Consider the following 17,500-nt stretch of genomic DNA (forward strand, 5'->3'; position numbering starts at 1 on the left):
TACTAACCAGGCCCGACCCTGCTTAGCTTCCGAGATCAGACGAGATCGGGCGTTGCCAGGCTGGTATGGCCGTACGAAATAAGTTGACAACCATAGGCTACTTATCCATATACAGATTTAGCAATTGACAATGCAAGGTAGTCTCTCTCTCTCTCTCTCTCTCTCGTGTCAAAATGAAAACAGCTTCCAGCCCCTTTCATGAAGGACTACTTGTGCATATTGCAAGATGTCAGTTTCTAAGTGAATGAGCAAAAGAGCATACAGCACCTGGTATTCCCAGGCGGTCTCCCATCCAAGTACTAACCAGGCCCGACCCTGCTTAGCTTCCGAGATCAGACGTGATCGGGCGTTGCCAGGCTGGTATGGCCGTACGAAATAAGTTGACAACCATAGGCTACTTATCCATATACAGATTTAGCAATTGACAATGCAAGGTGGTCTCTCTCTCTCTCTCTCATGTCAAAATGAAAACAGCTTCCAACCCCTTTCATGAAGGACTACTTGTGCATATTGCAAGATGTCAGTTTCTAAGTGAATGAGCAAAAGAGCATACAGCACCTGGTATTCCCAGGCGGTCTCCCATCCAAGTACTAACCAGGCCCGACCCTGCTTAGCTTCCGAGATCAGACGAGATCGGGCGTTGCCAGGCTGGTATGGCCGTACGAAATAAGTTGACAACCATAGGCTACTTATCCATATACAGATTTAGCAATTGACAATGCAAGGTAGTCTCTCTCTCTCTCTCTCTCTCTCTCTCTCGTGTCAAAATGAAAACAGCTTCCAGCCCCTTTCATGAAGGACTACTTGTGCATATTGCAAGATGTCAGTTTCTAAGTGAATGAGCAAAAGAGCATACAGCACCTGGTATTCCCAGGCGGTCTCCCATCCAAGTACTAACCAGGCCCGACCCTGCTTAGCTTCCGAGATCAGACGTGATCGGGCGTTGCCAGGCTGGTATGGCCGTACGAAATAAGTTGACAACCATAGGCTACTTATCCATATACAGATTTAGCAATTGACAATGCAAGGTGGTCTCTCTCTCTCTCTCTCTCTCTCTCTCTCTCTCGTGTCAAAATGAAAACAGCTTCCAGCCCCTTTCATGAAGGACTACTTGTGCATATTGCAAGATGTCAGTTTCTAAGTGAATGAGCAAAAGAGCATACAGCACCTGGTATTCCCAGGCGGTCTCCCATCCAAGTACTAACCAGACCCGACCCTGCTTAGCTTCCGAGATCAGACGTGATCGGGCGTTGCCAGGCTGGTATGGCCGTACGAAATAAGTTGACAACCATAGGCTACTTATCCATATACAGATTTAGCAATTGACAATGCAAGGTAGTCTCTCTCTCTCTCTCTCTCTCTCTCTCGTGTCAAAATGAAAACAGCTTCCAGCCCCTTTCATGAAGGACTACTTGTGCATATTGCAAGATGTCAGTTTCTAAGTGAAAGAGCAAAAGAGCATACAGCACCTGGTATTCCCAGGCGGTCTCCCATCCAAGTACTAACCAGGCCCGACCCTGCTTAGCTTCCGAGATCAGACGAGATCGGGCGTTGCCAGGCTGGTATGGCCGTACGAAATAAGTTGACAACCATAGGCTACTTATCCATATACAGATTTAGCAATTGACAATGCAAGGTAGTCTCTCTCTCTCTCTCTCTCTCTCGTGTCAAAATGAAAACAGCTTCCAGCCCCTTTCATGAAGGACTACTTGTGCATATTGCAAGATGTCAGTTTCTAAGTGAATGAGCAAAAGAGCATACAGCACCTGGTATTCCCAGGCGGTCTCCCATCCAAGTACTAACCAGGCCCGACCCTGCTTAGCTTCCGAGATCAGACGTGATCGGGCGTTGCCAGGCTGGTATGGCCGTACGAAATAAGTTGACAACCATAGGCTACTTATCCATATACAGATTTAGCAATTGACAATGCAAGGTGGTCTCTCTCTCTCTCTCTCATGTCAAAATGAAAACAGCTTCCAACCCCTTTCATGAAGGACTACTTGTGCATATTGCAAGATGTCAGTTTCTAAGTGAATGAGCAAAAGAGCATACAGCACCTGGTATTCCCAGGCGGTCTCCCATCCAAGTACTAACCAGGCCCGACCCTGCTTAGCTTCCGAGATCAGACGAGATCGGGCGTTGCCAGGCTGGTATGGCCGTACGAAATAAGTTGACAACCATAGGCTACTTATCCATATACAGATTTAGCAATTGACAATGCAAGGTAGTCTCTCTCTCTCTCTCTCTCTCTCTCTCTCTCTCGTGTCAAAATGAAAACAGCTTCCAGCCCCTTTCATGAAGGACTACTTGTGCATATTGCAAGATGTCAGTTTCTAAGTGAATGAGCAAAAGAGCATACAGCACCTGGTATTCCCAGGCGGTCTCCCATCCAAGTACTAACCAGGCCCGACCCTGCTTAGCTTCCGAGATCAGACGTGATCGGGCGTTGCCAGGCTGGTATGGCCGTACGAAATAAGTTGACAACCATAGGCTACTTATCCATATACAGATTTAGCAATTGACAATGCAAGGTGGTCTCTCTCTCTCTCTCTCTCTCTCTCTCTCTCTCGTGTCAAAATGAAAACAGCTTCCAGCCCCTTTCATGAAGGACTACTTGTGCATATTGCAAGATGTCAGTTTCTAAGTGAATGAGCAAAAGAGCATACAGCACCTGGTATTCCCAGGCGGTCTCCCATCCAAGTACTAACCAGACCCGACCCTGCTTAGCTTCCGAGATCAGACGTGATCGGGCGTTGCCAGGCTGGTATGGCCGTACGAAATAAGTTGACAACCATAGGCTACTTATCCATATACAGATTTAGCAATTGACAATGCAAGGTGGTCTCTCTCTCTCTCTCTCTCTCTCTCTCTCGTGTCAAAATGAAAACAGTTTCCAGCCCCTTTCATGAAGGACTACTTGTGCATATTGCAAGATGTCAGTTTCTAAGTGAATGAGCAAAAGAGCATACAGCACCTGGTATTCCCAGGCGGTCTCCCATCCAAGTACTAACCAGGCCCGACCCTGCTTAGCTTCCGAGATCAGACGAGATTGGGCGTTGCCAGGCTGGTATGGCCGTACGAAATAAGTTGACAACCATAGGCTACTTATCCATATACAGATTTAGCAATTGACAATGCAAGGTAGTCTCTCTCTCTCTCTCTCTCTCGTGTCAAAATGAAAACAGCTTCCAGCCCCTTTCATGAAGGACTACTTGTGCATATTGCAAGATGTCAGTTTCTAAGTGAATGAGCAAAAGAGCATACAGCACCTGGTATTCCCAGGCGGTCTCCCATCCAAGTACTAACCAGGCCCGACCCTGCTTAGCTTCCGAGATCAGACGAGATCGGGCGTTGCCAGGCTGGTATGGCCGTACGAAATAAGTTGACAACCATAGGCTACTTATCCATATACAGATTTAGCAATTGACAATGCAAGGTGGTCTCTCTCTCTCTCTCTCGTGTCAAAATGAAAACAGCTTCCAGCCCCTTTCATGAAGGACTACTTGTGCATATTGCAAGATTTCAGTTTCTAAGTGAATGAGCAAAAGAGCATACAGCACCTGGTATTCCCAGGCGGTCTCCCATCCAAGTACTAACCAGGCCCGACCCTGCTTAGCTTCCGAGATCAGACGAGATCGGGCGTTGCCAGGCTGGTATGGCCGTACGAAATAAGTTGACAACCATAGGCTACTTATCCATATACAGATTTAGCAATTGACAATGCAAGGTAGTCTCTCTCTCTCTCTCTCTCTCTCTCTCTCGTGTCAAAATGAAAACAGCTTCCAGCCCCTTTCATGAAGGACTACTTGTGCATATTGCAAGATGTCAGTTTCTAAGTGAATGAGCAAAAGAGCATACAGCACCTGGTATTCCCAGGCGGTCTCCCATCCAAGTACTAACCAGGCCCGACCCTGCTTAGCTTCCGAGATCAGACGTGATCGGGCGTTGCCAGGCTGGTATGGCCGTACGAAATAAGTTGACAACCATAGGCTACTTATCCATATACAGATTTAGCAATTGACAATGCAAGGTGGTCTCTCTCTCTCTCTCTCTCTCTCTCTCTCGTGTCAAAATGAAAACAGCTTCCAGCCCCTTTCATGAAGGACTACTTGTGCATATTGCAAGATGTCAGTTTCTAAGTGAATGAGCAAAAGAGCATACAGCACCTGGTATTCCCAGGCGGTCTCCCATCCAAGTACTAACCAGGCCCGACCCTGCTTAGCTTCCGAGATCAGACGTGATCGGGCGTTGCCAGGCTGGTATGGCCGTACGAAATAAGTTGACAACCATAGGCTACTTATCCATATACAGATTTGGCATTTGACAATGCAAGGTGGTCTCTCTCTCTCTCTCTCTCTCTCTCTCTCGTGTCAAAATGAAAACAGTTTCCAGCCCCTTTCATGAAGGACTACTTGTGCATATTGCAAGATGTCAGTTTCTAAGTGAATGAGCAAAAGAGCATACAGCACCTGGTATTCCCAGGCGGTCTCCCATCCAAGTACTAACCAGGCCCGACCCTGCTTAGCTTCCGAGATCAGACGAGATCGGGCGTTGCCAGGCTGGTATGGCCGTACGAAATAAGTTGACAACCATAGGCTACTTATCCATATACAGATTTAGCAATTGACAATGCAAGGTAGTCTCTCTCTCTCTCTCGTGTCAAAATGAAAACAGCTTCCAGCCCCTTTCATGAAGGACTACTTGTGCATATTGCAAGATGTCAGTTTCTAAGTGAATGAGCAAAAGAGCATACAGCACCTGGTATTCCCAGGCGGTCTCCCATCCAAGTACTAACCAGGCCCGACCCTGCTTAGCTTCCGAGATCAGACGTGATCGGGCGTTGCCAGGCTGGTATGGCCGTACGAAATAAGTTGACAACCATAGGCTACTTATCCATATACAGATTTAGCAATTGACAATGCAAGGTGGTCTCTCTCTCTCTCTCTCTCTCTCTCTCGTGTCAAAATGAAAACAGCTTCCAGCCCCTTTCATGAAGGACTACTTGTGCATATTGCAAGATGTCAGTTTCTAAGTGAATGAGCAAAAGAGCATACAGCACCTGGTATTCCCAGGCGGTCTCCCATCCAAGTACTAACCAGGCCCGACCCTGCTTAGCTTCCGAGATCAGACGTGATCGGGCGTTGCCAGGCTGGTATGGCCGTACGAAATAAGTTGACAACCATAGGCTACTTATCCATATACAGATTTGGCATTTGACAATGCAAGGTGGTCTCTCTCTCTCTCTCTCTCTCTCTCTCTCGTGTCAAAATGAAAACAGTTTCCAGCCCCTTTCATGAAGGACTACTTGTGCATATTGCAAGATGTCAGTTTCTAAGTGAATGAGCAAAAGAGCATACAGCACCTGGTATTCCCAGGCGGTCTCCCATCCAAGTACTAACCAGGCCCGACCCTGCTTAGCTTCCGAGATCAGACGAGATCGGGCGTTGCCAGGCTGGTATGGCCGTACGAAATAAGTTGACAACCATAGGCGACTTATCCATATACAGATTTAGCAATTGACAATGCAAGGTAGTCTCTCTCTCTCTCTCGTGTCAAAATGAAAACAGCTTCCAGCCCCTTTCATGAAGGACTACTTGTGCATATTGCAAGATGTCAGTTTCTAAGTGAATGAGCAAAAGAGCATACAGCACCTGGTATTCCCAGGCGGTCTCCCATCCAAGTACTAACCAGGCCCGACCCTGCTTAGCTTCCGAGATCAGACGAGATCGGGCGTTGCCAGGCTGGTATGGCCGTACGAAATAAGTTGACAACCATAGGCTACTTATCCATATACAGATTTAGCAATTGACAATGCAAGGTAGTCTCTCTCTCTCTCTCTCTCTCTCTCTCTCGTGTCAAAATGAAAACAGCTTCCAGCCCCTTTCATGAAGGACTACTTGTGCATATTGCAAGATGTCAGTTTCTAAGTGAATGAGCAAAAGAGCATACAGCACCTGGTATTCCCAGGCGGTCTCCCATCCAAGTACTAACCAGGCCCGACCCTGCTTAGCTTCCGAGATCAGACGAGATCGGGCGTTGCCAGGCTGGTATGGCCGTACTAAATAAGTTGACAACCATAGGCTACTTATCCATATACAGATTTAGCAATTGACAATGCAAGGTAGTCTCTCTCTCTCTCTCTCTCGTGTCAAAATGAAAACAGCTTCCAGCCCCTTTCATGAAGGACTACTTGTGCATATTGCAAGATGTCAGTTTCTAAGTGAATGAGCAAAAGAGCATACAGCACCTGGTATTCCCAGGCGGTCTCCCATCCAAGTACTAACCAGGCCCGACCCTGCTTAGCTTCCGAGATCAGACGAGATAGGGCGTTGCCAGGCTGGTATGGCCGTACGAAATAAGTTGACAACCATAGGCTACTTATCCATATACAGATTTAGCAATTGACAATGCAAGGTAGTCTCTCTCTCTCTCTCGTGTCAAAATGAAAACAGCTTCCAGCCCCTTTCATGAAGGACTACTTGTGCATATTGCAAGATTTCAGTTTCTAAGTGAATGAGCAAAAGAGCATACAGCACCTGGTATTCCCAGGCGGTCTCCCATCCAAGTACTAACCAGGCCCGACCCTGCTTAGCTTCCGAGATCAGACGAAATCAGGCGTTGCCAGGCTGGTATGGCCGTACGAAATAAGTTGACAACCATAGGCTACTTATCCATATACAGATTTAGCAATTGACAATGCAAGGTGGTCTCTCTCTCTCTCTCTCTCTCATGTCAAAATGAAAACAGCTTCCAACCCCTTTCATGAAGGACTACTTGTGCATATTGCAAGATGTCAGTTTCTAAGTGAATGAGCAAAAGAGCATACAGCACCTGGTATTCCCAGGCGGTCTCCCATCCAAGTACTAACCAGGCCCGACCCTGCTTAGCTTCCGAGATCAGACGAGATCGGGCGTTGCCAGGCTGGTATGGCCGTACGAAATAAGTTGACAACCATAGGCTACTTATCCATATACAGATTTAGCAATTGACAATGCAAGGTAGTCTCTCTCTCTCTCTCTCTCTCTCTCTCTCGTGTCAAAATGAAAACAGCTTCCAGCCCCTTTCATGAAGGACTACTTGTGCATATTGCAAGATGTCAGTTTCTAAGTGAATGAGCAAAAGAGCATACAGCACCTGGTATTCCCAGGCGGTCTCCCATCCAAGTACTAACCAGGCCCGACCCTGCTTAGCTTCCGAGATCAGACGTGATCGGGCGTTGCCAGGCTGGTATGGCCGTACGAAATAAGTTGACAACCATAGGCTACTTATCCATATACAGATTTAGCAATTGACAATGCAAGGTGGTCTCTCTCTCTCTCTCTCTCTCTCTCTCGTGTCAAAATGAAAACAGCTTCCAGCCCCTTTCATGAAGGACTACTTGTGCATATTGCAAGATGTCAGTTTCTAAGTGAATGAGCAAAAGAGCATACAGCACCTGGTATTCCCAGGCGGTCTCCCATCCAAGTACTAACCAGGCCCGACCCTGCTTAGCTTCCGAGATCAGACGTGATCGGGCGTTGCCAGGCTGGTATGGCCGTACGAAATAAGTTGACAACCATAGGCTACTTATCCATATACAGATTTGGCATTTGACAATGCAAGGTGGTCTCTCTCTCTCTCTCTCTCTCTCTCTCTCGTGTCAAAATGAAAACAGTTTCCAGCCCCTTTCATGAAGGACTACTTGTGCATATTGCAAGATGTCAGTTTCTAAGTGAATGAGCAAAAGAGCATACAGCACCTGGTATTCCCAGGCGGTCTCCCATCCAAGTACTAACCAGGCCCGACCCTGCTTAGCTTCCGAGATCAGACGAGATCGGGCGTTGCCAGGCTGGTATGGCCGTACGAAATAAGTTGACAACCATAGGCGACTTATCCATATACAGATTTAGCAATTGACAATGCAAGGTAGTCTCTCTCTCTCTCTCGTGTCAAAATGAAAACAGCTTCCAGCCCCTTTCATGAAGGACTACTTGTGCATATTGCAAGATGTCAGTTTCTAAGTGAATGAGCAAAAGAGCATACAGCACCTGGTATTCCCAGGCGGTCTCCCATCCAAGTACTAACCAGGCCCGACCCTGCTTAGCTTCCGAGATCAGACGAGATCGGGCGTTGCCAGGCTGGTATGGCCGTACGAAATAAGTTGACAACCATAGGTTACTTATCCATATACAGATTTAGCAATTGACAATGCAAGGTGGTCTCTCTCTCTCTCTCTCTCGTGTCAAAATGAAAACAGCTTCCAGCCCCTTTCATGAAGGACTACTTGTGCATATTGCAAGATTTCAGTTTCTAAGTGAATGAGCAAAAGAGCATACAGCACCTGGTATTCCCAGGCGGTCTCCCATCCAAGTACTAACCAGGCCCGACCCTGCTTAGCTTCCGAGATCAGACGAGATCGGGCGTTGCCAGGCTGGTATGGCCGTACGAAATAAGTTGACAACCATAGGCTACTTATCCATATACAGATTTAGCAATTGACAATGCAAGGTAGTCTCTCTCTCTCTCTCTCTCTCTCTCTCTCGTGTCAAAATGAAAACAGCTTCCAGCCCCTTTCATGAAGGACTACTTGTGCATATTGCAAGATGTCAGTTTCTAAGTGAATGAGCAAAAGAGCATACAGCACCTGGTATTCCCAGGCGGTCTCCCATCCAAGTACTAACCAGGCCCGACCCTGCTTAGCTTCCGAGATCAGACGAGATCGGGCGTTGCCAGGCTGGTATGGCCGTACTAAATAAGTTGACAACCATAGGCTACTTATCCATATACAGATTTAGCAATTGACAATGCAAGGTAGTCTCTCTCTCTCTCTCTCTCGTGTCAAAATGAAAACAGCTTCCAGCCCCTTTCATGAAGGACTACTTGTGCATATTGCAAGATGTCAGTTTCTAAGTGAATGAGCAAAAGAGCATACAGCACCTGGTATTCCCAGGCGGTCTCCCATCCAAGTACTAACCAGGCCCGACCCTGCTTAGCTTCCGAGATCAGACGAGATAGGGCGTTGCCAGGCTGGTATGGCCGTACGAAATAAGTTGACAACCATAGGCTACTTATCCATATACAGATTTAGCAATTGACAATGCAAGGTAGTCTCTCTCTCTCTCTCGTGTCAAAATGAAAACAGCTTCCAGCCCCTTTCATGAAGGACTACTTGTGCATATTGCAAGATTTCAGTTTCTAAGTGAATGAGCAAAAGAGCATACAGCACCTGGTATTCCCAGGCGGTCTCCCATCCAAGTACTAACCAGGCCCGACCCTGCTTAGCTTCCGAGATCAGACGAAATCAGGCGTTGCCAGGCTGGTATGGCCGTACGAAATAAGTTGACAACCATAGGCTACTTATCCATATACAGATTTAGCAATTGACAATGCAAGGTGGTCTCTCTCTCTCTCTCTCTCTCATGTCAAAATGAAAACAGCTTCCAACCCCTTTCATGAAGGACTACTTGTGCATATTGCAAGATGTCAGTTTCTAAGTGAATGAGCAAAAGAGCATACAGCACCTGGTATTCCCAGGCGGTCTCCCATCCAAGTACTAACCAGGCCCGACCCTGCTTAGCTTCCGAGATCAGACGAGATCGGGCGTTGCCAGGCTGGTATGGCCGTACGAAATAAGTTGACAACCATAGGCTACTTATCCATATACAGATTTAGCAATTGACAATGCAAGGTAGTCTCTCTCTCTCTCTCTCTCTCTCTCTCTCGTGTCAAAATGAAAACAGCTTCCAGCCCCTTTCATGAAGGACTACTTGTGCATATTGCAAGATGTCAGTTTCTAAGTGAATGAGCAAAAGAGCATACAGCACCTGGTATTCCCAGGCGGTCTCCCATCCAAGTACTAACCAGGCCCGACCCTGCTTAGCTTCCGAGATCAGACGTGATCGGGCGTTGCCAGGCTGGTATGGCCGTACGAAATAAGTTGACAACCATAGGCTACTTATCCATATACAGATTTAGCAATTGACAATGCAAGGTGGTCTCTCTCTCTCTCTCTCTCTCTCTCTCTCTCTCTCTCTCTCTCTCGTGTCAAAATGAAAACAGCTTCCAGCCCCTTTCATGAAGGACTACTTGTGCATATTGCAAGATGTCAGTTTCTAAGTGAATGAGCAAAAGAGCATACAGCACCTGGTATTCCCAGGCGGTCTCCCATCCAAGTACTAACCAGACCCGACCCTGCTTAGCTTCCGAGATCAGACGTGATCGGGCGTTGCCAGGCTGGTATGGCCGTACGAAATAAGTTGACAACCATAGGCTACTTATCCATATACAGATTTAGCAATTGACAATGCAAGGTGGTCTCTCTCTCTCTCTCTCTCTCTCTCTCTCTCTCTCTCGTGTCAAAATGAAAACAGTTTCCAGCCCCTTTCATGAAGGACTACTTGTGCATATTGCAAGATGTCAGTTTCTAAGTGAATGAGCAAAAGAGCATACAGCACCTGGTATTCCCAGGCGGTCTCCCATCCAAGTACTAACCAGGCCCGACCCTGCTTAGCTTCCGAGATCAGACGAGATTGGGCGTTGCCAGGCTGGTATGGCCGTACGAAATAAGTTGACAACCATAGGCTACTTATCCATATACAGATTTAGCAATTGACAATGCAAGGTAGTCTCTCTCTCTCTCTCTCTCTCGTGTCAAAATGAAAACAGCTTCCAGCCCCTTTCATGAAGGACTACTTGTGCATATTGCAAGATGTCAGTTTCTAAGTGAATGAGCAAAAGAGCATACAGCACCTGGTATTCCCAGGCGGTCTCCCATCCAAGTACTAACCAGGCCCGACCCTGCTTAGCTTCCGAGATCAGACGAGATCGGGCGTTGCCAGGCTGGTATGGCCGTACGAAATAAGTTGACAACCATAGGCTACTTATCCATATACAGATTTAGCAATTGACAATGCAAGGTGGTCTCTCTCTCTCTCTCTCGTGTCAAAATGAAAACAGCTTCCAGCCCCTTTCATGAAGGACTACTTGTGCATATTGCAAGATTTCAGTTTCTAAGTGAATGAGCAAAAGAGCATACAGCACCTGGTATTCCCAGGCGGTCTCCCATCCAAGTACTAACCAGGCCCGACCCTGCTTAGCTTCCGAGATCAGACGAGATCGGGCGTTGCCAGGCTGGTATGGCCGTACGAAATAAGTTGACAACCATAGGCTACTTATCCATATACAGATTTAGCAATTGACAATGCAAGGTAGTCTCTCTCTCTCTCTCTCTCTCTCTCTCTCGTGTCAAAATGAAAACAGCTTCCAGCCCCTTTCATGAAGGACTACTTGTGCATATTGCAAGATGTCAGTTTCTAAGTGAATGAGCAAAAGAGCATACAGCACCTGGTATTCCCAGGCGGTCTCCCATCCAAGTACTAACCAGGCCCGACCCTGCTTAGCTTCCGAGATCAGACGTGATCGGGCGTTGCCAGGCTGGTATGGCCGTACGAAATAAGTTGACAACCATAGGCTACTTATCCATATACAGATTTAGCAATTGACAATGCAAGGTGGTCTCTCTCTCTCTCTCTCTCTCTCTCTCTCGTGTCAAAATGAAAACAGCTTCCAGCCCCTTTCATGAAGGACTACTTGTGCATATTGCAAGATGTCAGTTTCTAAGTGAATGAGCAAAAGAGCATACAGCACCTGGTATTCCCAGGCGGTCTCCCATCCAAGTACTAACCAGGCCCGACCCTGCTTAGCTTCCGAGATCAGACGTGATCGGGCGTTGCCAGGCTGGTATGGCCGTACGAAATAAGTTGACAACCATAGGCTACTTATCCATATACAGATTTGGCATTTGACAATGCAAGGTGGTCTCTCTCTCTCTCTCTCTCTCTCTCTCTCGTGTCAAAATGAAAACAGTTTCCAGCCCCTTTCATGAAGGACTACTTGTGCATATTGCAAGATGTCAGTTTCTAAGTGAATGAGCAAAAGAGCATACAGCACCTGGTATTCCCAGGCGGTCTCCCATCCAAGTACTAACCAGGCCCGACCCTGCTTAGCTTCCGAGATCAGACGAGATCGGGCGTTGCCAGGCTGGTATGGCCGTACGAAATAAGTTGACAACCATAGGCTACTTATCCATATACAGATTTAGCAATTGACAATGCAAGGTAGTCTCTCTCTCTCTCTCGTGTCAAAATGAAAACAGCTTCCAGCCCCTTTCATGAAGGACTACTTGTGCATATTGCAAGATGTCAGTTTCTAAGTGAATGAGCAAAAGAGCATACAGCACCTGGTATTCCCAGGCGGTCTCCCATCCAAGTACTAACCAGGCCCGACCCTGCTTAGCTTCCGAGATCAGACGTGATCGGGCGTTGCCAGGCTGGTATGGCCGTACGAAATAAGTTGACAACCATAGGCTACTTATCCATATACAGATTTAGCAATTGACAATGCAAGGTGGTCTCTCTCTCTCTCTCTCTCTCTCTCTCGTGTCAAAATGAAAACAGCTTCCAGCCCCTTTCATGAAGGACTACTTGTGCATATTGCAAGATGTCAGTTTCTAAGTGAATGAGCAAAAGAGCATACAGCACCTGGTATTCCCAGGCGGTCTCCCATCCAAGTACTAACCAGGCCCGACCCTGCTTAGCTTCCGAGATCAGACGTGATCGGGCGTTGCCAGGCTGGTATGGCCGTACGAAATAAGTTGACAACCATAGGCTACTTATCCATATACAGATTTGGCATTTGACAATGCAAGGTGGTCTCTCTCTCTCTCTCTCTCTCTCTCTCTCGTGTCAAAATGAAAACAGTTTCCAGCCCCTTTCATGAAGGACTACTTGTGCATATTGCAAGATGTCAGTTTCTAAGTGAATGAGCAAAAGAGCATACAGCACCTGGTATTCCCAGGCGGTCTCCCATCCAAGTACTAACCAGGCCCGACCCTGCTTAGCTTCCGAGATCAGACGAGATCGGGCGTTGCCAGGCTGGTATGGCCGTACGAAATAAGTTGACAACCATAGGCGACTTATCCATATACAGATTTAGCAATTGACAATGCAAGGTAGTCTCTCTCTCTCTCTCGTGTCAAAATGAAAACAGCTTCCAGCCCCTTTCATGAAGGACTACTTGTGCATATTGCAAGATGTCAGTTTCTAAGTGAATGAGCAAAAGAGCATACAGCACCTGGTATTCCCAGGCGGTCTCCCATCCAAGTACTAACCAGGCCCGACCCTGCTTAGCTTCCGAGATCAGACGAGATCGGGCGTTGCCAGGCTGGTATGGCCGTACGAAATAAGTTGACAACCATAGGCTACTTATCCATATACAGATTTAGCAATTGACAATGCAAGGTGGTCTCTCTCTCTCTCTCTCTCGTGTCAAAATGAAAACAGCTTCCAGCCCCTTTCATGAAGGACTACTTGTGCATATTGCAAGATTTCAGTTTCTAAGTGAATGAGCAAAAGAGCATACAGCACCTGGTATTCCCAGGCGGTCTCCCATCCAAGTACTAACCAGGCCCGACCCTGCTTAGCTTCCGAGATCAGACGAGATCGGGCGTTGCCAGGCTGGTATGGCCGTACGAAATAAGTTGACAACCATAGGCTACTTATCCATATACAGATTTAGCAATTGACAATGCAAGGTAGTCTCTCTCTCTCTCTCTCTCTCTCTCTCTCGTGTCAAAATGAAAACAGCTTCCAGCCCCTTTCATGAAGGACTACTTGTGCATATTGCAAGATGTCAGTTTCTAAGTGAATGAGCAAAAGAGCATACAGCACCTGGTATTCCCAGGCGGTCTCCCATCCAAGTACTAACCAGGCCCGACCCTGCTTAGCTTCCGAGATCAGACGAGATCGGGCGTTGCCAGGCTGGTATGGCCGTACTAAATAAGTTGACAACCATAGGCTACTTATCCATATACAGATTTAGCAATTGACAATGCAAGGTAGTCTCTCTCTCTCTCTCTCTCTCTCTCTCTCGTGTCAAAATGAAAACAGCTTCCAGCCCCTTTCATGAAGGACTACTTGTGCATATTGCAAGATGTCAGTTTCTAAGTGAATGAGCAAAAGAGCATACAGCACCTGGTATTCCCAGGCGGTCTCCCATCCAAGTACTAACCAGGCCCGACCCTGCTTAGCTTCCGAGATCAGACGAGATCGGGCGTTGCCAGGCTGGTATGGCCGTACGAAATAAGTTGACAACCATAGGCTACTTATCCATATACAGATTTAGCAATTGACAATGCAAGGTGGTCTCTCTCTCTCTCTCTCGTGTCAAAATGAAAACAGCTTCCAGCCCCTTTCATGAAGGACTACTTGTGCATATTGCAAGATGTCAGTTTCTAAGTGAATGAGCAAAAGAGCATACAGCACCTGGTATTCCCAGGCGGTCTCCCATCCAAGTACTAACCAGGCCCGACCCTGCTTAGCTTCCGAGATCAGACGAGATCGGGCGTTGCCAGGCTGGTATGGCCGTACGAAATAAGTTGACAACCATAGGCTACTTATCCATATACAGATTTAGCAATTGACAATGCAAGGTAGTCTCTCTCTCTCTCTCTCTCTCTCGTGTCAAAATGAAAACAGCTTCCAGCCCCTTTCATGAAGGACTACTTGTGCATATTGCAAGATGTCAGTTTCTAAGTGAATGAGCAAAAGAGCATACAGCACCTGGTATTCCCAGGCGGTCTCCCATCCAAGTACTAACCAGGCCCGACCCTGCTTAGCTTCCGAGATCAGACGAGATCGGGCGTTGCCAGGCTGGTATGGCCGTACGAAATAAGTTGACAACCATAGGCTACTTATCCATATACAGATTTAGCAATTGACAATGCAAGGTGGTCTCTCTCTCTCTCTCTCGTGTCAAAATGAAAACAGCTTCCAGCCCCTTTCATGAAGGACTACTTGTGCATATTGCAAGATTTCAGTTTCTAAGTGAATGAGCAAAAGAGCATACAGCACCTGGTATTCCCAGGCGGTCTCCCATCCAAGTACTAACCAGGCCCGACCCTGCTCAGCTTCCGAGATCAGACGAGATCGGGCGTTGCCAGGCTGGTATGGCCGTACGAAATAAGTTGACAACCATAGGCTACTTATCCATATACAGATTTAGCAATTGACAATGCAAGGTAGTCTCTCTCTCTCTCTCTCTCTCTCTCTCTCTCTCTCTCTCTCTCTCTCGTGTCAAAATGAAAACAGCTTCCAGCCCCTTTCATGAAGGACTACTTGTGCATATTGCAAGATGTCAGTTTCTAAGTGAATGAGCAAAAGAGCATACAGCACCTGGTATTCCCAGGCGGTCTCCCATCCAAGTACTAACCAGGCCCGACCCTGCTTAGCTTACGAGATCAGACGTGATCGGGCGTTGCCAGGCTGGTATGGCCGTACGAAATAAGTTGACAACCATAGGCTACTTATCCATATACAGATTTAGCAATTGACAATGCAAGGTGGTCTCTCTCTCTCTCTCTCTCTCTCTCGTGTCAAAATGAAAACAGCTTCCAGCCCCTTTCATGAAGGACTACTTGTGCATATTGCAAGATGTCAGTTTCTAAGTGAATGAGCAAAAGAGCATACAGCACCTGGTATTCCCAGGCGGTCTCCCATCCAAGTACTAACCAGGCCCGACCCTGCTTAGCTTCCGAGATCAGACGTGATCGGGCGTTGCCAGGCTGGTATGGCCGTACGAAATAAGTTGACAACCATAGGCTACTTATCCATATACAGATTTAGCAATTGACAATGCAAGGTGGTCTCTCTCTCTCTCTCTCTCTCTCTCTCGTGTCAAAATGAAAACAGCTTCCAGCCCCTTTCATGAAGGACTACTTGTGCATATTGCAAGATGTCAGTTTCTAAGTGAATGAGCAAAAGAGCATACAGCACCTGGTATTCCCAGGCGGTCTCCCATCCAAGTACTAACCAGGCCCGACCCTGCTTAGCTTCCGAGATCAGACGAGATCGGGCGTTGCCAGGCTGGTATGGCCGTACGAAATAAGTTGACAACCATAGGCTACTTATCCATATACAGATTTAGCAATTGACAATGCAAGGTGGTCTCTCTCTCTCTCTCTCGTGTCAAAATGAAAACAGCTTCCAGCCCCTTTCATGAAGGACTACTTGTGCATATTGCAAGATGTCAGTTTCTAAGTGAATGAGCAAAAGAGCATACAGCACCTGGTATTCCCAGGCGGTCTCCCATCCAAGTACTAACCAGGCCCGACCCTGCTTAGCTTCCGAGATCAGACGAGATCGGGCGTTGCCAGGCTGGTATGGCCGTACGAAATAAGTTGACAACCATAGGCTACTTATCCATATACAGATTTAGCAATTGACAATGCAAGGTAGTCTCTCTCTCTCTCTCTCTCTCTCTCTCGTGTCAAAATGAAAACAGCTTCCAGCCCCTTTCATGAAGGACTACTTGTGCATATTGCAAGATGTCAGTTTCTAAGTGAATGAGCAAAAGAGCATACAGCACCTGGTATTCCCAGGCGGTCTCCCATCCAAGTACTAACCAGGCCCGACCCTGCTTAGCTTCCGAGATCAGACGAGATCGGGCGTTGCCAGGCTGGTATGGCCGTACGAAATAAGTTGACAACCATAGGCTACTTATCCATATACAGATTTAGCAATTGACAATGCAAGGTGGTCTCTCTCTCTCTCTCTCGTGTCAAAATGAAAACAGCTTCCAGCCCCTTTCATGAAGGACTACTTGTGCATATTGCAAGATTTCAGTTTCTAAGTGAATGAGCAAAAGAGCATACAGCACCTGGTATTCCCAGGCGGTCTCCCATCCAAGTACTAACCAGGCCCGACCCTGCTCAGCTTCCGAGATCAGACGAGATTGGGCGTTGCCAGGCTGGTATGGCCGTACGAAATAAGTTGACAACCATAGGCTACTTATCCATATACAGATTTAGCAATTGACAATGCAAGGTAGTCTCTCTCTCTCTCTCTCTCTCTCTCTCTCGTGTCAAAATGAAAACAGCTTCCAGCCCCTTTCATGAAGGACTACTTGTGCATATTGCAAGATGTCAGTTTCTAAGTGAATGAGCAAAAGAGCATACAGCACCTGGTATTCCCAGGCGGTCTCCCATCCAAGTACTAACCAGGCCCGACCCTGCTTAGCTTACGAGATCAGACGTGATCGGGCGTTGCCAGGCTGGTATGGCCGTACGAAATAAGTTGACAACCATAGGCTACTTATCCATATACAGATTTAGCAATTGACAATGCAAGGTGGTCTCTCTCTCTCTCTCTCTCTCTCGTGTCAAAATGAAAACAGCTTCCAGCCCCTTTCATGAAGGACTACTTGTGCATATTGCAAGATGTCAGTTTCTAAGTGAATGAGCAAAAGAGCATACAGCACCTGGTATTCCCAGGCGGTCTCCCATCCAAGTACTAACCAGGCCCGACCCTGCTTAGCTTCCGAGATCAGACGTGATCGGGCGTTGCCAGGCTGGTATGGCCGTACGAAATAAGTTGACAACCATAGGCTACTTATCCATATACAGATTTAGCAATTGACAATGCAAGGTGGTCTCTCTCTCTCTCTCTCTCTCGTGTCAAAATGAAAA

General features: G+C 47.1%; 50 non-coding genes and 9 pseudogenes across 50 annotated transcripts in view; all 59 read right to left on the reverse strand.

Moving 5' to 3' along the window:
* LOC146289785 (5S ribosomal RNA) overlaps positions 1 to 77 on the reverse strand; it is a 119-nt gene extending 42 nt beyond the window's left edge. The window contains exon 1 of the ribosomal RNA XR_014755408.1: positions 1 to 77. This exon is cut by the window's left edge and continues 42 nt beyond it. This is a non-coding gene — a ribosomal RNA (5S ribosomal RNA).
* A 178-nt stretch (positions 78 to 255) lies between these two features.
* On the reverse strand, positions 256 to 374 carry LOC146289786 (5S ribosomal RNA). The gene has a single exon (XR_014756808.1). It is a non-coding gene; the product is annotated as a 5S ribosomal RNA (ribosomal RNA).
* Positions 375 to 546: 172 nt separating this feature from the next.
* On the reverse strand, positions 547 to 665 carry LOC146289787 (5S ribosomal RNA). Its single transcript, XR_014755409.1, has one exon. It is a non-coding gene; the product is annotated as a 5S ribosomal RNA (ribosomal RNA).
* Positions 666 to 849: 184 nt separating this feature from the next.
* Positions 850 to 968, reverse strand: LOC146289788 (5S ribosomal RNA). Its single transcript, XR_014756809.1, has one exon. It is a non-coding gene; the product is annotated as a 5S ribosomal RNA (ribosomal RNA).
* Positions 969 to 1,156: 188 nt separating this feature from the next.
* On the reverse strand, positions 1,157 to 1,275 carry LOC146289789 (5S ribosomal RNA). Its single transcript, XR_014757967.1, has one exon. It is a non-coding gene; the product is annotated as a 5S ribosomal RNA (ribosomal RNA).
* Positions 1,276 to 1,457: 182 nt separating this feature from the next.
* On the reverse strand, positions 1,458 to 1,576 carry LOC146289790 (5S ribosomal RNA). The gene has a single exon (XR_014755410.1). It is a non-coding gene; the product is annotated as a 5S ribosomal RNA (ribosomal RNA).
* A 178-nt stretch (positions 1,577 to 1,754) lies between these two features.
* Positions 1,755 to 1,873, reverse strand: LOC146289791 (5S ribosomal RNA). The gene has a single exon (XR_014756810.1). It is a non-coding gene; the product is annotated as a 5S ribosomal RNA (ribosomal RNA).
* Positions 1,874 to 2,045: 172 nt separating this feature from the next.
* On the reverse strand, positions 2,046 to 2,164 carry LOC146289792 (5S ribosomal RNA). Its single transcript, XR_014755411.1, has one exon. It is a non-coding gene; the product is annotated as a 5S ribosomal RNA (ribosomal RNA).
* A 188-nt stretch (positions 2,165 to 2,352) lies between these two features.
* Positions 2,353 to 2,471, reverse strand: LOC146289793 (5S ribosomal RNA). The gene has a single exon (XR_014756811.1). It is a non-coding gene; the product is annotated as a 5S ribosomal RNA (ribosomal RNA).
* A 188-nt stretch (positions 2,472 to 2,659) lies between these two features.
* On the reverse strand, positions 2,660 to 2,778 carry LOC146289794 (5S ribosomal RNA). Its single transcript, XR_014757968.1, has one exon. It is a non-coding gene; the product is annotated as a 5S ribosomal RNA (ribosomal RNA).
* A 184-nt stretch (positions 2,779 to 2,962) lies between these two features.
* Positions 2,963 to 3,081, reverse strand: LOC146289795 (5S ribosomal RNA; annotated as a pseudogene).
* Positions 3,082 to 3,257: 176 nt separating this feature from the next.
* LOC146289796 (5S ribosomal RNA) lies at positions 3,258 to 3,376 on the reverse strand. The gene has a single exon (XR_014755412.1). It is a non-coding gene; the product is annotated as a 5S ribosomal RNA (ribosomal RNA).
* Positions 3,377 to 3,548: 172 nt separating this feature from the next.
* LOC146289797 (5S ribosomal RNA) lies at positions 3,549 to 3,667 on the reverse strand. Its single transcript, XR_014755414.1, has one exon. It is a non-coding gene; the product is annotated as a 5S ribosomal RNA (ribosomal RNA).
* Positions 3,668 to 3,851: 184 nt separating this feature from the next.
* Positions 3,852 to 3,970, reverse strand: LOC146289798 (5S ribosomal RNA). The gene has a single exon (XR_014756813.1). It is a non-coding gene; the product is annotated as a 5S ribosomal RNA (ribosomal RNA).
* A 184-nt stretch (positions 3,971 to 4,154) lies between these two features.
* Positions 4,155 to 4,273, reverse strand: LOC146289799 (5S ribosomal RNA). Its single transcript, XR_014756814.1, has one exon. It is a non-coding gene; the product is annotated as a 5S ribosomal RNA (ribosomal RNA).
* A 184-nt stretch (positions 4,274 to 4,457) lies between these two features.
* Positions 4,458 to 4,576, reverse strand: LOC146289800 (5S ribosomal RNA). Its single transcript, XR_014755415.1, has one exon. It is a non-coding gene; the product is annotated as a 5S ribosomal RNA (ribosomal RNA).
* Positions 4,577 to 4,746: 170 nt separating this feature from the next.
* Positions 4,747 to 4,865, reverse strand: LOC146289801 (5S ribosomal RNA). Its single transcript, XR_014756815.1, has one exon. It is a non-coding gene; the product is annotated as a 5S ribosomal RNA (ribosomal RNA).
* Positions 4,866 to 5,047: 182 nt separating this feature from the next.
* Positions 5,048 to 5,166, reverse strand: LOC146289802 (5S ribosomal RNA). Its single transcript, XR_014756816.1, has one exon. It is a non-coding gene; the product is annotated as a 5S ribosomal RNA (ribosomal RNA).
* A 184-nt stretch (positions 5,167 to 5,350) lies between these two features.
* On the reverse strand, positions 5,351 to 5,469 carry LOC146289803 (5S ribosomal RNA). The gene has a single exon (XR_014755416.1). It is a non-coding gene; the product is annotated as a 5S ribosomal RNA (ribosomal RNA).
* Positions 5,470 to 5,639: 170 nt separating this feature from the next.
* LOC146289804 (5S ribosomal RNA) lies at positions 5,640 to 5,758 on the reverse strand. Its single transcript, XR_014755417.1, has one exon. It is a non-coding gene; the product is annotated as a 5S ribosomal RNA (ribosomal RNA).
* A 184-nt stretch (positions 5,759 to 5,942) lies between these two features.
* Positions 5,943 to 6,061, reverse strand: LOC146289805 (5S ribosomal RNA). Its single transcript, XR_014757569.1, has one exon. It is a non-coding gene; the product is annotated as a 5S ribosomal RNA (ribosomal RNA).
* A 174-nt stretch (positions 6,062 to 6,235) lies between these two features.
* On the reverse strand, positions 6,236 to 6,354 carry LOC146289806 (5S ribosomal RNA; annotated as a pseudogene).
* Positions 6,355 to 6,524: 170 nt separating this feature from the next.
* On the reverse strand, positions 6,525 to 6,643 carry LOC146289807 (5S ribosomal RNA; annotated as a pseudogene).
* Positions 6,644 to 6,819: 176 nt separating this feature from the next.
* On the reverse strand, positions 6,820 to 6,938 carry LOC146289808 (5S ribosomal RNA). The gene has a single exon (XR_014755418.1). It is a non-coding gene; the product is annotated as a 5S ribosomal RNA (ribosomal RNA).
* A 184-nt stretch (positions 6,939 to 7,122) lies between these two features.
* LOC146289809 (5S ribosomal RNA) lies at positions 7,123 to 7,241 on the reverse strand. The gene has a single exon (XR_014756817.1). It is a non-coding gene; the product is annotated as a 5S ribosomal RNA (ribosomal RNA).
* Positions 7,242 to 7,423: 182 nt separating this feature from the next.
* LOC146289810 (5S ribosomal RNA) lies at positions 7,424 to 7,542 on the reverse strand. Its single transcript, XR_014756818.1, has one exon. It is a non-coding gene; the product is annotated as a 5S ribosomal RNA (ribosomal RNA).
* A 184-nt stretch (positions 7,543 to 7,726) lies between these two features.
* LOC146289811 (5S ribosomal RNA) lies at positions 7,727 to 7,845 on the reverse strand. The gene has a single exon (XR_014755420.1). It is a non-coding gene; the product is annotated as a 5S ribosomal RNA (ribosomal RNA).
* A 170-nt stretch (positions 7,846 to 8,015) lies between these two features.
* Positions 8,016 to 8,134, reverse strand: LOC146289812 (5S ribosomal RNA). Its single transcript, XR_014755421.1, has one exon. It is a non-coding gene; the product is annotated as a 5S ribosomal RNA (ribosomal RNA).
* A 174-nt stretch (positions 8,135 to 8,308) lies between these two features.
* LOC146289813 (5S ribosomal RNA) lies at positions 8,309 to 8,427 on the reverse strand. The gene has a single exon (XR_014755422.1). It is a non-coding gene; the product is annotated as a 5S ribosomal RNA (ribosomal RNA).
* A 184-nt stretch (positions 8,428 to 8,611) lies between these two features.
* LOC146289814 (5S ribosomal RNA) lies at positions 8,612 to 8,730 on the reverse strand. The gene has a single exon (XR_014757570.1). It is a non-coding gene; the product is annotated as a 5S ribosomal RNA (ribosomal RNA).
* Positions 8,731 to 8,904: 174 nt separating this feature from the next.
* LOC146289815 (5S ribosomal RNA) lies at positions 8,905 to 9,023 on the reverse strand (annotated as a pseudogene).
* Positions 9,024 to 9,193: 170 nt separating this feature from the next.
* Positions 9,194 to 9,312, reverse strand: LOC146289816 (5S ribosomal RNA; annotated as a pseudogene).
* Positions 9,313 to 9,488: 176 nt separating this feature from the next.
* LOC146289817 (5S ribosomal RNA) lies at positions 9,489 to 9,607 on the reverse strand. Its single transcript, XR_014755423.1, has one exon. It is a non-coding gene; the product is annotated as a 5S ribosomal RNA (ribosomal RNA).
* A 184-nt stretch (positions 9,608 to 9,791) lies between these two features.
* On the reverse strand, positions 9,792 to 9,910 carry LOC146289818 (5S ribosomal RNA). The gene has a single exon (XR_014756819.1). It is a non-coding gene; the product is annotated as a 5S ribosomal RNA (ribosomal RNA).
* A 200-nt stretch (positions 9,911 to 10,110) lies between these two features.
* On the reverse strand, positions 10,111 to 10,229 carry LOC146289819 (5S ribosomal RNA). The gene has a single exon (XR_014757969.1). It is a non-coding gene; the product is annotated as a 5S ribosomal RNA (ribosomal RNA).
* A 192-nt stretch (positions 10,230 to 10,421) lies between these two features.
* Positions 10,422 to 10,540, reverse strand: LOC146289820 (5S ribosomal RNA; annotated as a pseudogene).
* Positions 10,541 to 10,716: 176 nt separating this feature from the next.
* On the reverse strand, positions 10,717 to 10,835 carry LOC146289821 (5S ribosomal RNA). Its single transcript, XR_014755424.1, has one exon. It is a non-coding gene; the product is annotated as a 5S ribosomal RNA (ribosomal RNA).
* Positions 10,836 to 11,007: 172 nt separating this feature from the next.
* On the reverse strand, positions 11,008 to 11,126 carry LOC146289822 (5S ribosomal RNA). Its single transcript, XR_014755426.1, has one exon. It is a non-coding gene; the product is annotated as a 5S ribosomal RNA (ribosomal RNA).
* A 184-nt stretch (positions 11,127 to 11,310) lies between these two features.
* LOC146289823 (5S ribosomal RNA) lies at positions 11,311 to 11,429 on the reverse strand. The gene has a single exon (XR_014756820.1). It is a non-coding gene; the product is annotated as a 5S ribosomal RNA (ribosomal RNA).
* Positions 11,430 to 11,613: 184 nt separating this feature from the next.
* LOC146289824 (5S ribosomal RNA) lies at positions 11,614 to 11,732 on the reverse strand. Its single transcript, XR_014756821.1, has one exon. It is a non-coding gene; the product is annotated as a 5S ribosomal RNA (ribosomal RNA).
* Positions 11,733 to 11,916: 184 nt separating this feature from the next.
* On the reverse strand, positions 11,917 to 12,035 carry LOC146289825 (5S ribosomal RNA). The gene has a single exon (XR_014755427.1). It is a non-coding gene; the product is annotated as a 5S ribosomal RNA (ribosomal RNA).
* A 170-nt stretch (positions 12,036 to 12,205) lies between these two features.
* Positions 12,206 to 12,324, reverse strand: LOC146289826 (5S ribosomal RNA). The gene has a single exon (XR_014756822.1). It is a non-coding gene; the product is annotated as a 5S ribosomal RNA (ribosomal RNA).
* A 182-nt stretch (positions 12,325 to 12,506) lies between these two features.
* Positions 12,507 to 12,625, reverse strand: LOC146289827 (5S ribosomal RNA). The gene has a single exon (XR_014756824.1). It is a non-coding gene; the product is annotated as a 5S ribosomal RNA (ribosomal RNA).
* Positions 12,626 to 12,809: 184 nt separating this feature from the next.
* On the reverse strand, positions 12,810 to 12,928 carry LOC146289828 (5S ribosomal RNA). Its single transcript, XR_014755428.1, has one exon. It is a non-coding gene; the product is annotated as a 5S ribosomal RNA (ribosomal RNA).
* Positions 12,929 to 13,098: 170 nt separating this feature from the next.
* LOC146289829 (5S ribosomal RNA) lies at positions 13,099 to 13,217 on the reverse strand. The gene has a single exon (XR_014755429.1). It is a non-coding gene; the product is annotated as a 5S ribosomal RNA (ribosomal RNA).
* A 174-nt stretch (positions 13,218 to 13,391) lies between these two features.
* LOC146289830 (5S ribosomal RNA) lies at positions 13,392 to 13,510 on the reverse strand. The gene has a single exon (XR_014755430.1). It is a non-coding gene; the product is annotated as a 5S ribosomal RNA (ribosomal RNA).
* Positions 13,511 to 13,694: 184 nt separating this feature from the next.
* LOC146289831 (5S ribosomal RNA) lies at positions 13,695 to 13,813 on the reverse strand. The gene has a single exon (XR_014757571.1). It is a non-coding gene; the product is annotated as a 5S ribosomal RNA (ribosomal RNA).
* A 184-nt stretch (positions 13,814 to 13,997) lies between these two features.
* On the reverse strand, positions 13,998 to 14,116 carry LOC146289832 (5S ribosomal RNA). The gene has a single exon (XR_014755431.1). It is a non-coding gene; the product is annotated as a 5S ribosomal RNA (ribosomal RNA).
* A 172-nt stretch (positions 14,117 to 14,288) lies between these two features.
* Positions 14,289 to 14,407, reverse strand: LOC146289833 (5S ribosomal RNA). The gene has a single exon (XR_014755432.1). It is a non-coding gene; the product is annotated as a 5S ribosomal RNA (ribosomal RNA).
* Positions 14,408 to 14,585: 178 nt separating this feature from the next.
* On the reverse strand, positions 14,586 to 14,704 carry LOC146289834 (5S ribosomal RNA). The gene has a single exon (XR_014755433.1). It is a non-coding gene; the product is annotated as a 5S ribosomal RNA (ribosomal RNA).
* Positions 14,705 to 14,876: 172 nt separating this feature from the next.
* Positions 14,877 to 14,995, reverse strand: LOC146289835 (5S ribosomal RNA). Its single transcript, XR_014758055.1, has one exon. It is a non-coding gene; the product is annotated as a 5S ribosomal RNA (ribosomal RNA).
* Positions 14,996 to 15,197: 202 nt separating this feature from the next.
* On the reverse strand, positions 15,198 to 15,316 carry LOC146289836 (5S ribosomal RNA; annotated as a pseudogene).
* A 180-nt stretch (positions 15,317 to 15,496) lies between these two features.
* On the reverse strand, positions 15,497 to 15,615 carry LOC146289837 (5S ribosomal RNA). The gene has a single exon (XR_014756825.1). It is a non-coding gene; the product is annotated as a 5S ribosomal RNA (ribosomal RNA).
* A 182-nt stretch (positions 15,616 to 15,797) lies between these two features.
* Positions 15,798 to 15,916, reverse strand: LOC146289838 (5S ribosomal RNA). The gene has a single exon (XR_014755434.1). It is a non-coding gene; the product is annotated as a 5S ribosomal RNA (ribosomal RNA).
* Positions 15,917 to 16,088: 172 nt separating this feature from the next.
* Positions 16,089 to 16,207, reverse strand: LOC146289839 (5S ribosomal RNA). The gene has a single exon (XR_014755435.1). It is a non-coding gene; the product is annotated as a 5S ribosomal RNA (ribosomal RNA).
* Positions 16,208 to 16,389: 182 nt separating this feature from the next.
* On the reverse strand, positions 16,390 to 16,508 carry LOC146289840 (5S ribosomal RNA). Its single transcript, XR_014755437.1, has one exon. It is a non-coding gene; the product is annotated as a 5S ribosomal RNA (ribosomal RNA).
* Positions 16,509 to 16,680: 172 nt separating this feature from the next.
* Positions 16,681 to 16,799, reverse strand: LOC146289841 (5S ribosomal RNA; annotated as a pseudogene).
* A 184-nt stretch (positions 16,800 to 16,983) lies between these two features.
* On the reverse strand, positions 16,984 to 17,102 carry LOC146289842 (5S ribosomal RNA; annotated as a pseudogene).
* Positions 17,103 to 17,280: 178 nt separating this feature from the next.
* Positions 17,281 to 17,399, reverse strand: LOC146289843 (5S ribosomal RNA). The gene has a single exon (XR_014756826.1). It is a non-coding gene; the product is annotated as a 5S ribosomal RNA (ribosomal RNA).
* Between the last annotated feature and the right edge of the window lie 101 nt (positions 17,400 to 17,500).

This window comes from Hypomesus nipponensis, chromosome 5 (assembly GCF_054491055.1).
Source record: "Hypomesus nipponensis isolate SF chromosome 5, ASM5449105v1, whole genome shotgun sequence".
Lineage (NCBI taxonomy): Eukaryota > Metazoa > Chordata > Actinopteri > Osmeriformes > Osmeridae > Hypomesus > Hypomesus nipponensis.